Source organism: Kogia breviceps, chromosome 7 (assembly GCF_026419965.1).
Source record: "Kogia breviceps isolate mKogBre1 chromosome 7, mKogBre1 haplotype 1, whole genome shotgun sequence".
In the NCBI taxonomy this organism is placed as follows: Eukaryota; Metazoa; Chordata; class Mammalia; order Artiodactyla; family Physeteridae; genus Kogia; species Kogia breviceps.
The window spans coordinates 54,599,015-54,616,785 of record NC_081316.1 but is presented as its reverse complement, the minus strand read 5'-3'; the positions used below and the strand labels follow the sequence as shown (position 1 = coordinate 54,616,785).

The following is a 17,771-nucleotide window of genomic DNA, read 5'->3' as shown; positions in this document are numbered from 1 at the left end:
ATAACACCTACCTCAACGTGCTTCTGTGAGGATTCAATGGAATAATAGATCAGGTACCTGGCATTAGCGCTTGGCGTGTGGTAAATGCTCCATAAGTGGTAGCTGATATTGGTTACTTATGCTAGAGAGCAATAACATATCCAAATATTTTCTGGGTGACAGAAAACTCCAAGCTAAGAAAATGAAACAACTCTGAATTGAATTGTGTCCCCCTCAAAAGATACACTGAAATCTTAACCCCTGATACCTGTGAACTTCTTTGGAAATAGGGTCTTTGCAGATGTCATTAAGGTGAGGTCATCAGGGAGGCCTTTCATCCAAAATGACTGGTGTCTTTATGAGAAGAGGTGAAGACAGAAGGAGACACAGGGAGAAGATGGCCACGAGGTGATGGAGGCAGAGACTGGAGTGAGGCATCTATAAGGCAAGGAATGTCAAGGACCACTGCCAAACAACAGGAGCTACGAGAGGCGAGGAAGGGTTGTTCTCCCCTACAGATCTCGGAGAGACCTCAACTCTGTCGACACCTGGATTTCAGACTTGCAGCCTCCAGAACTGTAAGACAATAAACTTCTGCTGTTCTAAGCCAAAATACCTGTTTGCGGTATTTTGTTACAGCAACACTAGGAAGCTAGTATACCAGCATCCAATTTGTGTGCAGTGGTGATCACGATTCCTTCCCTGAACCTGTCTGAAAACTCAGTCTGTTGGAATTTCAGAAGGGCAAGCCCTGGTGAAGTGTCCTCCCTCCCACAGAGGCCTGTAAATTACATACTATCTCCAGTTTCCATCAGGAGCCAGAAAACCCTCTTGAATTTTAGAATTCAGTTACACGAGAGAGAAAGAAAAACAAAGATAACGTTCACTTAGGAGAATGTTATTTCTTGAGAAAAAGACTCTTAACCCTTATCTCCGCCTGCAGAGGAGGGACCCTTAGAAGTTTCCAGAATAGAAGTGAGAAAAAACCCCCAACAAAACCCACTCAACAACACAAGATTCATTCAAGCTTCTTGGCACCAAGTCGAACAAAAAAGGAGGACTTAATTAAAACAGGGTCAGCGACATCAGGCAAACCACTGAGGCCGGGCTCAGGAGGAGGGACGTGAACTTTCAACTTCGGAACAAAGGCTCGCTGTTGCCACGGAACCACCATTCTGCACATTTTTGGCAGCCAGGGAACCTGTCCTCTGAAAACAGGCAAGAGGCTATTTTTAAAACCCAGCAGCAGCCTCCCGGACTCAACAGCACAGCAGGAGAAAGGAGGTCTGAGAAGTCCCAGGGCCTGGCTGCCCAGCACCTGGTAAGGCAGAGCCTGGGGATACAGCGAGGTAGCCATTGTGCCTGGGAGAAATTAGGAATCACTGTTCTCCCCTGGTTCTGTGAAATGTCCTCGGGGGAATGTGAATAAAGCGGGGCGGGCACCTGTTAGTGGCAGGTCACTTACAATCCTTCTTTGGTTTTAGTTTCTATCTTGAGGGACATTTTGATTATTTTTAACCCACTGAACCATAGCTAATTTCCTGGACCTCGGACGACCCCTCCTGTTTCCCATTCTGTCTCCTCTTAGGTGGGCACGTGGCCCCTCCCACTCCGAGGAGGCCCCCTTTCCTTCCAACTCTCCCAGATGACACTGAGATGGAGCGTGCCTGTCTTTGGAGTGAGACGTAAAGGTGAGGACGGTGGTTCCGCCCACGTGACTCCCGCAGCGGGGCCTCGGAGTGGGCGGGGCTTCCTTGAGAGTACTGACTGCCTTGCCCCTGCTCGGGCTTCTTGCATCCTGCTTTAGGCATCCAGCTGGGCACATGGGAAACAGGAAGAATAGGACTTTACCTCTGATCCTGTGGAGTTTTTTGTTCTAGGCAGACTAGAAAAAAAAAAATACAGTATAATGGGGTATAATGAAGACATGATTGGAGGATGGGGAGAACCATGGAACAAGCAGCACTAGTATGGCTAAATCACGGTGAAAGAACAGCAGAACTGGGCCTGGAGTCTCCACTCTAGGGCACTTTGGCCCTTCCCTCTCACCCTCCCTCCTCTTGCTGCTGTTGGACAGTTTTCCCCCAGAAGACCTGAAGCATCTTAAGAGCAGCTCCACCTCCACTGAGTTCCATGGGTCCCCAGTACAGCCGTATAAACATCGTGTCCACTTCAGAAGGGAATCTCTGAATAGACTCCTTTCTCTCCTTCCCTGTGTGGGAATGGAGTGGTTGGGAAAAGGGCACTAGAAACTTTCTGCTACTATATCCAGCTATGTGAGTTTGAAAAAGCTATCAGACCTCTCTGAGCATGTTTCCCCATCTGAAAAATGTAGAAGGTAGATCAGATAACCTCTAAAAATCTATGATCCTATGACATAATCTAGCAAGACCTGCAGACTAGACCTAGAACAGTTGCAAGAGCATGAATTTACAGCTAGACAGACCTGGGCTCAAATCCCAAATCATACCCTTATTTGCTGTGCAACCTTAACAAATTACTAACCTCACTGAGTGTCAGTTGCTCGTTACTAAAATGGGGCGCTAATTAATAGTCAACTTACTAATTAAATCCATCTCACTAAGCTGGTGTGAGCATTAAGTAAAATAACACAATGTTGGTCACAAGTAGCCTCTTGAAAAATCTTAAGTTGGCACGTAAGATGTATTTCTCAAAGGAATGAATGGCGGTTTCCCTCCAAGAGACACAGAAACTCATGCTGTGGTTCCCAGGTAGGGCAACTACATATTCTGGTTTGCCTGTGTCTTGAGACAACTATTATTTGTTTTTCTTTTTCACTCTCAAAAACTTACTGCTCTGCAGGTCCAGCCTATTAAATTTAATACTGCAAACGTTTACTGGGAGCCTAGTATGGAAAGTTAGGGTCATCTTTTTGGTGACATCATTTTGAACCCTTCCCCTGTGTAGTCATTAATTTTAATCCTACTCACCACATAAAGTATCTGTGAAGTGGCTTGTAGCACCCACAGTCTTTTGCTCTCTATGACTTTTTGGAACAGTCCACAACGTACCCTGTGCCAAATTCTGTAGAGCTGGTGTTAACCCAGAGAGAGGATGGAGCCTTGAAGTTTCTAGACCTGTAAATTTCAGGCTTGTCTTGGCTCCTTGAGGGCCTGATCTTTGGCCTCAAGTAAGTCATGTCATTTTTACCTCAGTTGCAACGAGTAAAATGTAGGAAAGAGAGAAAGAGAAGAAGCCAGTGTTTGGTGAGCTCCTGCTATGGTCTGAATGTGTCCTCCAAAATTCATATGTTGAAATCCTAATGTCCAATGTGATGGCATTAGGAGGTGGGGTCTTTGGGAGGGGCCTTTGGGTGGAGCCCTCATGAATGGGATTACTGCCCTTTTATAAAAGAGGCCCTGGAGAGTTCCCTAACCCCTTCTGCCATGTGAGGGTACGAGGACAAGTCTGCCACCAAAACTGAGCCCTCGACCCACCATGCCACTGCCCTGATTTCGGACTTCCAGCTTCCAGAACTGGAGAAATAAATTTCTGTTGTTTAGAAGCCACCCAGTCTGTGGTATTTTGTTATAGCAGCCAGAATGGACTAAGACAGCTCCCACTGGGAGCATGTTACAAATGCTACACCATTTACTCATCACCACGAGTCTAGGAAGCTAGGAAATTCTCATTTACACCCGGGAGAACCGCGGCTCCATGAGGTAGCAACACTGAGACAGGAAGTAGTGTAAGTAGTAAGTACAGGCAAGCAGTAAGAAGCCACCGAGCCTTCATGTCTCTCTTGTTGAAGTTTCGGGAGATACCTGTACAACACTAAAGTCCTTCAGAAGACAGGCTCCTACTAACATAGAGAAAACCTGGAATAAGTTTCTAATTGTTTCAACTATTTTTTTTCTTCCTGGAATTTGCAAATATCACTTGTTGCTCTAGTGTTTTTGATTATGAGATGCCTTTTGGCAGGAGAAAATTGTTCGAGTCGAATTCCAAGGGTTGGGGGAATTTTTCCCTCTGTTCTCCTCGAATAAGAAGAAGCCTGATAAGGTGTACAAACAGCTGTAGAAGAAAGTGTGGTTTTCATTTTTAAGAAAGCGTCCGTACATGGAAAGCTGATGAAGAGTGCCCTGGTTACCATCACATCATTAGCTGACTGAACAATTTATAATTGGGAGGAAAAAAAAAAAAGGCCACAGAGATGAAAATTTCCGCTGAAACTGACACCCCTGTCCAAATAGCAAATCACTTAAGAATCTGAAAATTCTAATTTTGCAATTCACAGATGCTTCCAATTAGAACAAGGAAGGTTAGTGTGGTTTCAGCTGCTACTTGAAAATATTAAAACATGCCAAGAAAACTCAGGCAGAGATGGTACAAAGGAGTTTCTTTTTCTACTGAAATATTTACTCCTCCAACAATAATAATCACAGAGGCTTCAGGCCCCATTTTCCCTGAGAAGTCACACTTAACACTCTTCACTTTCTTTTATGGCTGTGAACATGGCACAGACCCACACATGCCTCCACTTTATAAAACAAACACATACCTTCCTGCCGTCTATAAGGTCTCTAGTTAATCTGGGTCTCTGGGCAATAAGTTTTTGGAACGTGGCTCTGTTCTAACATGAACTTCTGATTTATCCAAGCAAATAATCGTCAAACCTGAGAGACTGAAAATGCTATACCTCTGACTCAGAGGCCCTGCCAATGAGCCGTTTGTTTACAGGTATGTGCAAGATCGGGAGAGAGAAACATCCTGTTTTCCTGAAGCAGGTTTGAGAAGTAGTCCCACATACTTTTTCCAACTGAGTCATAAATCTCTGTAGCCTCAGCTTGAGAAACAGGGTAGGAGTGCAGGACCCTGTCGAGACCCACTGAAACAATAGGCCCCTAAGCCAAGGGCAAGCTGAAGTTGTAAAAGCTCGGATCAATTTTATGCTAGCATTTATGAGACGATTCTATGGGTAGACATCTGAGCCCTATCTTGAAGCAATTTGTAAGCGGAAGATTCTGCCCACTTTATCGTATAAACATTTCTGGAGCTATCACCGTATATTAGTCATGAAAGCTGGAATTAAATAAAAGAGAACAAAATGCAGTTTTCAGAGAGGACAAAAGTTCACTGGGAAAACATATGTGCAAACCTCAGGGACCCTGATCACTGGAAGCAAATGCAAGAGACAGCTAAGTGCCTGGAACCAAATGTATGAACGGGCTACTCATCAGGTATAATTAAGCTGGGATGAGGTGGGTGTGGGGCATTTGATGTAATTTGTCATTTTGACTGAGTTTAGCCTCCAAACTATAAATCTCTTTAAAGGAAGAAGTCTCAGAAAACTCAAGATCAGGAAGGTTAAGGCCAAGAAAGTATTTGCTCTGAAATGACGTGTGTTCCAATTGGACCCACTGAATTCAAAACACCAGAGTTATTGTGAAGCTCAAGAGCAGAAGCTCAGATAGACTTAGGCTCAAATCTCATGTCTTCTGGTTAGTAGCTGAGTGACCTTGGCAAATGATTACATCTGAGCCTCAGTTTCTTCATCTGTTAAATAGGGATAATAAAACATTTCTAATCAAGTTGCCTGCAAACAATGAAAAGTGAAAATATATGGAAAGCAGTTAGTACGATGCCTGGCACATTTAGTAAGTGCTCAATAAATAGAAGCTATTTTTACTATTACTCCATGTAAACTCTCCTAGAGGATCATTGGTATCCGAGGCTTACCATTAGTAGCAGAATGTGATGAGGAAGGCTGAAAAAAGTTGACTTGATCCGATTATGTAGGTACGAGCTATATGCTTGCAATATTACTTCTGTTTCTCTATTAGAATACCTTGGGTCTATACAGCTAAACCCCAAACTATTAGATGCCAGAAATATCAAATGGGGAGCTCAGTCATGACCTGATCATGAGACTGTGCCACTATGAAAAATTTTTACTGTTATGCTGAGAAACACAGCAGGTCCAGTCTTTCTTTTCTATTGGCTGTGTAAGCTAAGCACTCATTCATGAATTATTTCAACAATTACTTATTAGACCCCTCTTTGTGACAAGACCTGTTCTAGGCATTTGGAATATTCACGTCAATTAGCAAAACAGACAAAGATCTCTACCCTTATGGAACATATATTCATTTATTCATTCATTCTAGTATATGGGAACTGCCATACTAGGAGTTAAAGAAAGGGAAAGGGCAAAGTTACAAAGATGAATGAGACACACTGTCTGATAAGCTCCGTCAGATAGAGGAGAGAGTGATGGAGCAGATCTGTAAATCACTACTGGATAACAATGTAGTAAGTTCACTAGTAGAGTATTAGCAGAGGCCACTGTGGACAGACATAGAAGAAGGATCAAAATATTCTGCAAGCAAGAGTGTGGGTACAGAGACTAAGGAGGTGGCAAGAGATGTAGACATTTGGGATGATTTTAAAGGGTACGTGGGAATTTGTCAACGGGTAAGATGGGGAAAGGCCATCAGGCAAAACAAACATCTGCTGGTTTCTGTCAGTGAGGGAAGCATTTGGTAGAATATAAGTTTAAAAGAAAGTATGATGTATAAACTAAAGTAGCTTATTTCAGAAACTCAACTGTTATCAATCACGGAATAATTAAACTCTGGTTTTTGTTTTGTTTTAAAACTAGGACTAAGTAGAAAACAGCTTTTATTTTCCCCTAATTTTTCCCATCAGATGAGAACAGCTATCAGCTCCAGCTTGAGTTCTGATGCTCTGCTTACCCAGAGGAGAGTTTATGAAATTATGGTCCATGTGGTACCAATATAGTCCATAAATTTCCTGCAGGATAATGAGTTTGGGTAGTTTTAAAATGGAGATTCTTGTGCCCCACTCCTGACACAATGAAACAGAATCTTGGGAAAGGGAGCTAGAGTCTGTAATTTTTTAAAGTGGACTCTTAGGAAAGTTTAAAACCACTGACCTGGGTAGAGGTTTACTCTCAAACACCACCCCCCATTTCTGGTTTGATCATCAAAATCATTTAATTACCTATTTACCCTAATTCTAGCCAGCACTTTACCTGATTTTGCTCTACTATTACTTGAATTCAAATTTCCTGCACCGTCTTTGTCTAGAGAGAGAGAGAGAGAAGTTTCTCTGCTCCTTACTACTGGTTACCCCACTCCCACCCCCATAAGAGCTAAGGAGGTTCACTCCAGCTTCATCTATTCTTCCAGTCAGTGAAAAAGTTACTATGACAACCTCACATCCACACCCCTCCGCTTGGTTGCACACAAGAAGCACCGCTGGCTCACGCAGGGTCCATCCTGCACCGGCAGGCAAGGGCAACCTATTGCACCTATTTGTGGTGAGGATTGGACATCATTATTAATCCTTTGGAACCAAAGATTCTGGAAATGCAGGTCATGATCTCATTCCATTCTCGCTGTTGATTTCTTCCCAATTGATAGGCCTGGATTTGGGGATAAAGTTATTTTGCAAGTAATAGATAGTCTGTTCTTTAATTATACCAGTAACATAGAGACTCTTTGCAATTACTTTTACCTCTCCAGCTTCGCTTTTAAATTCAGTTAAATTCCAGAAACAGTTATCGAATGCCTACTATGTCCCAAGTCCTGGGCAAGTCTTCCTGCTGAAGATTCTTAAAGGTATCAAATGTAATTTACATTAACATTAAAAAAAATTAGACATAATGAATTTTAAACAAAATTACAGAGTTAAAGCTCTTTGTTTTTAAGGAGCCATTAATAATAGAAGCTCACTCCTCAAAGATCTATTAGAAGTCATCAGGAAAATAAGACTCTTAAGTTTCTTCTATCCATTGATCCTATTCTTCTATCCATTGATCCTATTCTTCTATCTACTGATCCTTCCATCCATCCTTCCTTCCATCTAACAAGGAGCGTACCCAGGCTCTGTGCTGGGTGCTGGGTATCCAACGATGAGCTAAACAAATATGGTTCCTGCCAGTTGGAAGCTTATAGTCAGTCCAGTAGTGGAAAGAGTCCTGAATGACAAATAGAAAGCTGCCAACTCTAGGTGCGGTTCTCTCTCTTACTATTTGTAGAGAGCCTGGGGGAGTCAACCTCTGGATCCCCCATTTCGTCACATGAAAGGGGCTGCCCTGTGTTTCACAGAGCAGTTGGCAGGATTGTATTTGAATTCACCTTCAAACTTCAAAGTGTTATATAAATGTAAATAATAATTATGAATTAAGCTTGATTCAAATGGCGGGGGAACACCTACCTATCTCTCCGTACAGTAGTAAGGGAATAAAGAGTCAGGAGACCTGAGTTCTAGTCCTACTGTTTCCACTGATTTGTACCCCAGTGGGGAGGGTGTCATGTCCCCTCTTGGCCTTGGTTTGAGCTCCATGATCCTGTCACCGCAGGATACAAAGGGAGGCAAACCGACAGAAATGCTGAGTTCAAGGGTCTCTTAAGAGGGAATCTATTCCATCTCTTTACAGACAAGGCCTCACTTAAGACTTCCTGGAGAGATGTGACTCTTCTCAAAGTCCTCTTAGGAGGTAAACGTCTCAGTCTGTCTTGGAACGTGGAGCGGGGAGTTGTCTGGGAGCTGTGGGGAGGGAGCTACTGGGAGCACACAGGTAGCATCTGTGTTGGCTGTGCAGGGGGTGTGCTTAAATGTGGAGCCATCAAATAACTCGATACCAACTCAAGGATGTATCATGGGAGCAGGATCCATGAAATGCTTGATGTGTCCTTGCTATGTGCCTGAAGGGCTCTGCCTGTGCGGGTGTGAAGATCCTGCCAAGGTGCAAACCCTGGCTCTCTGCCCATGGCTCTCTAACCGGGCACCCTGACATGGCCCCATGTCCCTCACCTCCCTGGCAGGGGACTCCAGCCGAGACTGATGCATGCGGGCTCCTGCAGATCCCTGTGGCTAATTTCATTCAGTCTAAGGAACGTGTTTGCTTAGCCGTCAATCTTTTTCTTTTATAAATTTACTTATTTATTTTTGGCTGGGTTGGGTCTTCGTTGCTGAGCGTGGGCTTTCTCTAGTTGCGGCGAGCGGGGGGCTACTCTTCATTGTGGTGTGCGGGCTTCTCACTGCAGTGGCTTCTCTTGTTGCGGAGCGCAGGCTCTAGGTCCACGGGCTTCAGTAGTTGTGGCTCACGGGCTCAGTAGTTGTGGTGCACGGGCTTAGTTGCTCCGCTGCATGTGGGATCTTCCTGGACCAGGGCTCGAACCCGTGTCCCCTACATTGGCAGGTGGCTTCTTAACCACTGCTCCACCAGGGAAGTCTTGTAGCTGTCATTTTGAGGAGGACATATGTGTCATGACTCAGAAATGCTGAGCATTGCAGGACTAGAGGGAGTTCCAATGTGGAAGGAGGGAGAGGCCCTGGAACAGAACAGACTTGGGTTTGAATCCTGCCACTTACTAGCCCTTTGGCTCCCGGCAAATGTCCCATCACTTCTGAACCTCTCCTCTGTGACATGGGGACAGTAACATATTCTGATTTCTCAGGGCTGTTGTGAGACTCAAAGAATAAAGGTCATGTGAGTATCGTGGTCCTGACCCCTCAACAGAAGGCAGTGGCAGCTGTTGTTCTGATCCAGCTCACTGTTCCAGTTCTGGAGCCCAAGCTCAACTTTCCATGCCTGTCACTGCACTGCAATGCAGTTCACCTCTGACGTTTCTTCTCTCTTTCACCTTCACATCCAACTAGTCTTCACGTCCTGCAGGCTCCTAAGACTCAATGTCCTGCATTTTCACCCTTCATTTCTGCATCTCAGACTCTGTCAGGCTCTTGTCTCATTGTCCTTCAGCTAACACAGCAGTGCTCTGTAGACGCTCCTCTTTAGTCCTCTAAGAACTATCCTCCTTGGAAAATGCTTTCGGTGTAGCCCCCCCCACCTCAGAAGTATACTGTGATCCCTGATGAGCAAATCCAAAGTCCTCGCTTGGCCTCACATTGGCCTTACCTTCTCCACCCACTTGATGGGATGATCTCCTCACACATGCTGTGCACACAGTGGTGGTGAGTCCCTCTGTCCTGGAGAAGCTCCATCACCAGGGAGAAGAGGCTCAGAAGGACATGATGAGCAGTAGCCAAGGGTCTGTGCTTTGGAGCCTGGGTTCGAATCGCAGCTTGACTGTGTACTAGATATGTACCTGTTTTCAGGTTATTTAAATCTCAGTGCCTCAGTTTCCTCTTCATGAAAATGGGCCTAACATCACAAAACTGAAAGAGATGTTGTGGGCCTGAGTCAAGCACCTAGGAGAGTGCCTCGTGCATTGCAAGCTCTGAATAAATACATATGAGCCACTGTTATATGACAGAAGTGATTCAAACATCCCATCAGGAAGGGGCACTGCTTGCAGCTGTAGGTAACAGAAAACTCTGACTCAACTGGCTGCAAAGAGGAAATTTATTTCACATAACAAGAAATCCAGGGGAAGGCGACTCGGGATTTGTTTATTTACTGGCTCAAAATGTCACCAAGGACGCAGGCTCCCTCCATGACCATCCTTGGTGTTACAGCTCTGTCCCTGCACTGTCTTCCTCATGACTGTAGGATGATCGTCACAGTTCCCAGGCAGACATGAGAACATCCGGGAAACAAGGAGCTCTCCTGTGATGAGAAAACCTTTCCCAGAATCTTTGGGCAGATTGCCCTCACAGCTCTTCAACCAGAAGTGTCACTGGTAAGGGAACTTCTCTGTGACTGGCTGGGATTAATTAGGACCCACCGCTTGGTGTTGGGAAGGGCCAAGGCTTGTCAAAGCACATGGCCCTCTGGGGGAAGAAAGAACTGGAAAGAAACCTGGGGTTTTTGTTAAGAAGGAAGAAGTGTCTCCTACATTCCCAGTCCTGAGAGTCAGTGATTCTTGCTTGTTCTAGCCACACCTCTTGCTTATGCAATTCCTCCTGCTTGGAACGCACCCAATAAATCTTTGTATGTCAGCGACTGTGCTGGGCCACCTTCCCACCATGAATCAAAATCCTGTTCTCAGGTTTAGATCAAGAGCCAACGATTCAGCGGAGGGATTTCTTACCATCATGAATTACCTCCATACTTTCAAAATAAACTAGACAATCCAGACCACACTTCAGTAACTGGCTTGTATCACCTTAGAGCTGTACCTCACCTCACGTGGGCTGTAAACTCCTCAAGGTTAGGAACCATGAGTAAACTGTCTTATTCCATTTGGATCTTCCAGGTACTAATGGTGGCCAACCATAAAGACGGCACTTAATCAATGCTTGTTGAATGGAACCAAATCAAAAGATGGTCTTTAAGTGCTCTCTCTGGTAGGTGCCCAAAGGTACCATGCTTGGCACCATGGGAGACACAGGGCAGAAAAGAGCACAGTTAATCTGCCCCCTGAAGCTTGTGGTACAGGAGAGGAACTCATATGAGAAATGGTGCAAAGTTGGAGAAGTCCATCTTCCATCATTCACTTTACTTTTTGTCCTTTTAGCTTTCTCACTTGCTCGCCTCCAGTAACCTTCTGGACACCACGGATGCCACACTGGGGCACCCTGCCTGAGCCTCGCTCTCATCTCCAGCACCCCAGACACACTCTTCCTGATCTGTTCCTTCTCACCCCTCTTCCCATTCACACAAAACCTCTCCTTCCTAAGTCACAGTCCCTATGATCTAGGGGAATGTTGGTTTAATATTAGTCTCTAAGAAACTAGTTTATAGATCAAGTTTTCAACGTTACCCATCCAGGGCACGTGAGGAATTTGGGGGATTCCTGTGGGTGCAAGGACATATAATACTGGATTGGGGGGTGGGGGTTGGCCAGCTGGTGGTGGGTTCTTTTCCGGCAAGACAGCCTTCATTTTTCTTCAAGAAATTCTACAACAATGATCTTTTACTCTTCCTCTAGTCTAGAACCTTTCAAAATATTTGCATTATTTGCAGCATCTTTTAAGAAGCTGCTCTTTGGGGACTAAACATAGCTTGAGCAAGCACAAGCTTTTATTTTTATTGAAGTATAGCTGATTTACAATATATTAGTTTCAGGTGTACAACATAGTGATACAATATTTTTATAGATTATAATCCATTTAAAGTTATTAAAAATCATGGCTACATTTACCTGTGCTGTACAAGATATCCCTGTTGCTTATCGATTTTATACATAGCAGTTCATATCTCTTAATCCTATACTCCTATCTTCATCTCTTCCCCCTTCCTTCTCCCTACTGGTAACCACTAGTTAGTTCTCTGTATCTGTGAGTCTGTTTCTGTGAGCAAACACAAGCTTTAGTGCATTTTACAGGTTAATGAGGGATCAAGGTTATTTGTGGAAAGGTCTACTCAACTCCTGACTGTATGTAGGATTTCCTTCTCAGTAAGGAAATTCTCCCACACCTATTCTTTTGATCACCAGGGTTGAGACTGCCAGAGACAGAGGAGGAAAAGTACAGAGTCAGATAAAAAAGAAACAAAAATCAGTTTGTTTAAATTGCCAGGGAAATCTGCTTTCGGCTAAAGGAAGTCAAACTCAGAACATCCTGTTCTAGTTAATAAAGCTCATCTGCTCCCAGCTTGAACAGAAAAATAAAATCTTTGCATCTGTGTGAGGCCGCTCAACCTTTTCTACCTTCACTCTGAGCCCCCTACACCCAGACTCATGGGTGACGGTTGCGGGTGAGGGTTTTATCTCCTCCCCACACAGCAAGCTGCTCCTTCTGAATACAAAAGGCAGGTCACATGCAACGAAGTACAAACTCACTTTTTGGTCTGTAAATCTTTAAACTTCCTCTAAAAAAGAAGCCACTTCCCTCAGTGATTGAAACCAACCCATGTAATTCAGATACAAAAATAAACGATGCTCGGTGGTTTCCAGGAGTGGCGTAGGGGAGGGAGAGATGAATAGGCAGAGCACAGGGTTTTTAGGGCAGTGAACATACTCTGTATGATACTATATTATACATTTGTCCAAACCCATAGAATGTACAGCACCAAGAATGAACCGTCATGTAAACTATGGACTCTGGGTGATAATGATGTGTCACTGTAGGTTCATCAGTTGTGACAGATGTAGCACTCTGGTGAGGGATGTTGATAATGGGGAGGCTGTGCGTGTGTGGGAGCAGGGGGTCTATGAGAAGTCTCTGTACCTTCCCTTCAATTTTGCTATGAACCTAAAACTGCTCCTAAAAAAACAAAGTCTTTACTAAAAAAAAAATTAAAATTAAAAAAATTTTAAAAAGGTCCTTTCCTCCATCTCTCTGTCTCAAAGTGTTTTCTGTGATGTGAGATCCAGATACAATTTAACTTACACCACATGACATTCACGTCAAACGACAGCAGAACAACCTCACGCTCTGGAAGGACTCCCGTGCCACCTTCCTCAGATCCATTCCAGCATCAATTCCCAATCACTGGCACCACACAATCCATGACAGACCCTGGACTGCCCAGGTGGTCTGTCTGGGAAGATGCCCACATGTGAGTCAGAACTCTCAGCAAAATGACACTTCTGCAGATAAGCCTTCAAGCTTTTTCTTGTCAGAAAATGAAAGCCATGTGTTTTCATCTCCTTTTGCGTTTATCTGCCTTAAATGCCAGGAACTTTAGAGGCAAATTTTATAGCCACAGTGCGTGAGTGACTTCACCAGCCTTTAATTCAGTGGTTTTCAAAGTGTGGTCCCTGCACCAGCAGCCCTAGTAGCCCCTGGAACTTGGTGGCTCAGTCAACTCTCTGAGTCTGTTTTCACAAGCCCTCCAGGTTATTTTAGTGCACCCTAAAGTTTGAGACACCCTACTTTAATCTGTTAGCTCCATCCACCCAATTAACAAGGGGACTGGGGCACTAATCAGATCCATCTAATTTCACAGCTCTTCTTCAGTCTGGCTCTTCCAGTGACCTAAAGCAGAGGCTCACTTAAGTTCCCTCCGGAGAAACAGAGTTCATTGTAAATTTGTGAACAGGAACTGGAGTGGAAAATGATCATGAACTGAGGCAGTTCTGGGGACCGTCACTTGCTCTGCCTATTTTTCCCTCTTTCTTTCCCATCTGCCCTGTTCTCTCTCCACAGATATGATCCTTTACTTCCTATTCTTTTTTTTCCTGCCCCATCATAGCTGGCATTTGCCTTTGGCCTACCGTGACCCAACTCTAAAATCTAAACCATAGCAACCTTTTTGCCCTAATTTCCTTTCCTAACTGGAAAATTCTCTCCATATAACTTTTCCCATTTGTCAGTTCAAATTCCTGGAAAGGACTCCAATTGGCCCATTTCCTCTTTCGAGCCAGGCTACCCTGAATCACGCCCTCCTCCAAATGATCAGTCACCTTTGGTCTGATGCTTTTTCCTGTCTAATGAACTAATGACATAGGATGAATTGCAGCTTGGGAGATGGGTGACTTCTGTGCAGGGATAGAGGCTTCAGGAGGAAATTGGGGGGCGGGGGAAACACATGTGAGCCTACCCCCCAACCCTCCACTAACCGTGTGAATGAGACATGAGGGAACTTGACAGTGAGGTTCAACAGTTTGGTTGCTGAGGGTTGAGCTGGAGATAAAGTTTCTGTTACATTATCATGACCCTAACCGTCAGTACACTGCCAGGCTGGGGTGGCCTGGAAGATATGGCCACACGTTATCGACTCCTGACAAGTCAGAGAAGATCCACGCTGGAAGGAACTTCAGAGATCACCCTGCTCAGCAATTGCCCAAGAGAATCCCTGGGGAGCTCCTGAAAACTAAAGCTGCTGGGGCCCCACCTCTGGGATTCTGATTTAAACCACTGCAGAAGCTTTTAGTCACAGCTGCCACTGAGAACTACTGCTCTAACTTGACCTCTTAATTTTACAGGTGGAGAAACTTCAGCTCAGCTCCATAACGCGACCATGGCTCACTTGAAGATCCCACTTGTAACTTGGTTATAGAGTTTGAGTTACTAGATCCTACATGGTTAGAGCTGGAAGAGATCACAGAAGCCATACGATCCAACGCCACCACCTTTGCTTGAGCCTAAGGAGCTAAGTGACTTGCCTAAGGAGTCATGGCCAGAAGGAGGGTAGCAAGGGCTAGAACCCAGGTGTCCTGACTCCTAACCCTGTGCTCTGCTCAGAACACCAAGGCTGGGGGCCAGATGGGAAGTGAAGCAGACCCAGCCGCAGCCCTGTTCTTGGCTGCTCCAGGAAGCCTTCCCAGCATCACAGCTGGAAGAGTCTGGCAGAGGAAACTGGGCATAATTGGATGTGGCTCTGGCAAAGGAATCAGCACTTGGGTGCCCTGAGGATGGGGAGGAGACAGCTGGTCTGATGAGGCTCATCCTTGTTCTCTGCCTGCCTCCCAATTATGCTAGGTGTGTGTGTGTGTGTGTGTGTGTGTGTGTGTGTGTGTGTGTGTGTGTGTGTGTGTGTGTGTGTGTGTGTGTTCCTGATGAATTGACAGATGGGCTGGAGTCCAGATTGCAATGTGATCAAAGACGGTGTCCTGGGTGTCAGCGGTCTTCTGACTTCTGGTGAGATAAAGCTGTCTTTGTTTTTCAGAGTGGCTTTGCTCAAGGTGTTGGCAACATCAGTCTTGTATGTGGCTAGAAAATGGCTTCAGTAGGCATTTAAGAAGCAGAGAGGTGTGTGTGTGTGTGTGTGTGTGTGTGTGTGTGTGTGTGTGTGTGGACAGTAGAGGTGGTTGACGATAAAAGGGTCCCAGTGTAAAAAATGAGGCAAGGGTTCGCCAGACATTGACAGTGGCAGGCAGGAAACCCGAAGGGGGTGAGTGTGAGCTTTAATCATATCCTTTTATGGGGTTTGGGGAGGGAGAGGAAGGGATGAAAAAGTAAACGCCCTTCAAGCTTTTGAGGACCTTTACAATTGATAAAGCACATTCACACACATTTAGCTCATCGGACCTGCACGACATCCCCACGAGGTGCACAGTGCCTGTGATCCAGGCTCAAGAGCCGTGAGCAGCCAGGCTTCAAGGCCACACGGTTGTTACTGGGGGAGCTGACCTCCTCTTTCCAGACTCCAGCTCTGGTGCTCTGACCACCATGGTATCCTGCCCTCCGGGTGTGTGCGTGTGTCCCTCACATGTGTCCCTCAAGAATGCAAGTGTTTGTCTGTGAGGCGTCATGTTTACCAGGGCCACAAGAAGCTGGACTACGAACACAGAAAAAATACAGGGAATTGGCTCTGGGTCTGCTGTGATGTCTTAGACAAATTAGTTTTCATCTGGGTAAAGTAACAAGCACCTTGCAGGATTGCGGTAGGGCTCAGAGATCAAGTACACAAAGAATCTAACCTGGGCTCTCAAGGAACCTGGTAAAATTCAATAAACAGTAGCTGTTAATATCCTGTGTACCTGTTACTGGCCTGTGTACAGAAGCCCATCTACTTGCAGATAAGCGAGACAAGAGCCTGGAACAGGGCCAGGGCTGCTGGCTTTGTCCAAATGTGAATTTGTCCTCCGGTATCTGCCACAGAGCCTCGACTGGGGAAACCATGTCCCACTTCCTACGTCACCTTTCTAACTCATCGTGGCCCCGTAATTCTGCACAAGTACTTGCTGGTGGATTTGCCAGTTAAGCACAAGTACAGATCATGCAGGTCTGAATCAGACAACAGACTGGCTGGCATTTCGAGGCCTGCAGTTGAGGCTCTTGGGTGGGGTGACTGTGTCAGATGACAGATCCTAGCGGAGACGGGTCGGGCGGATCACAGCTGCCGAGCACTGACAAGTGCCCTTTACATGTGGCAGTTCAAAAAGAAATCATCTTTTTGAACTGGGATTCAACGTCAAGTCTGCCTGGTTTCAAAGGCCGTGCTCCTTCCACTACCTGCAACCCAGCCCTCATCACCCACACAGCTGGGACCCCACATGGGGCCCGGGAAGTGTTAGGCGTACAGGTATGTGTGTGCAGAGTGCTTGGAACTTGACAGGATGCAGAGGTCCAAGGGAGGTGGCCTCCTGAAGGGAGAACATTCGCTCACACTGGACAGCAAACCACACCATACTGGATTCCTCTCCACACCTGCTCCGTGGTTGAACTGTATTCCTCTCGCCTGGCCTCTCCTCTGGCTTCCACCTCTTCTAGGTCATACACTAATGACCTTGGGTGCATTCCTTCAAGCTAGGCTAGCCAGGACCCATGGCCCATGGAGGCACACGTAGGGGGTGTGTCAGGAGAGACACAGGAAGGGGCAGAGGACGGCTCCACAGAGTCCAGAACCTTCTGCTATGTCTCATCTGCCCAGGGGTATTCAGGTGTCCTTGAGATACTCTGGCATCTCCCTCGGGGTTGTGAGGTGATGCAGACCCCCACGGGTGTCGAAGGGTCCATTTTAGCCTCAGCTAGATCTAATTAGCTTAGGTTGGGGGCCAGGCCCTTTCACAGAGGACTCCATTGTTCCCAAGAACCTGGCAGGAATGTTTATCATTTCAGAAACTGAGAAGGAGCTGGCTCTCTCCCTCTTGGCCCTGGGGCTGCCCTCCCTTTGGATCTTAATCCACAAATCCATTCCCAGCCAGGCCTCAGATGAAGTTCAGGGCTGGGGTGGAGCCCAAACTCTCCTTTCCCCAAGGAGCAAGGCAGGCATGCAGTCAATACCAGGAAAGCAGCCAAGTGGACACCTGGAGCAACAGCTCAGAATGTCAGATAACTTAATTGGGTATCATCTGAAGAAGTGAAGTCTGTACCAAGAGCATAAGGGACGAATCCGAGAGGACGGTTCAGTCTGCCGGTGCCTGCCTCAGCCCCACCCAGTGGTCCTGATCGTGGGGTTCATTCCCTCCCAGGAGAGGCTCTGGAAACAGTATATAGCAACCCTCACCTCAGACCCCCGGGCAATCAAATTCCAGGAGCTGCAAGGGCGCCCCATCCCGAATACCCACCAA

At 45.8% G+C, this 17,771-nt stretch overlaps 1 protein-coding gene and 1 long non-coding RNA gene across 4 annotated transcripts in view; one reads left to right on the top strand and one right to left on the bottom strand.

The window, feature by feature from the left end:
- Nucleotides 1-17,771, bottom strand: part of ME3 (malic enzyme 3) — a 200,592-nt gene that overhangs the window by 74,513 nt on the left and 108,308 nt on the right. The gene's annotated exons all lie outside the window — the stretch shown is intronic.
- On the top strand, nucleotides 1,038-13,099 carry LOC136794503 (uncharacterized). The gene is made up of 6 exons (XR_010841387.1): nucleotides 1,038-1,300; nucleotides 1,568-1,670; nucleotides 4,601-4,680; nucleotides 8,405-8,464; nucleotides 10,481-10,610; nucleotides 11,388-13,099. It is a non-coding gene; the product is annotated as an uncharacterized lncRNA (long non-coding RNA).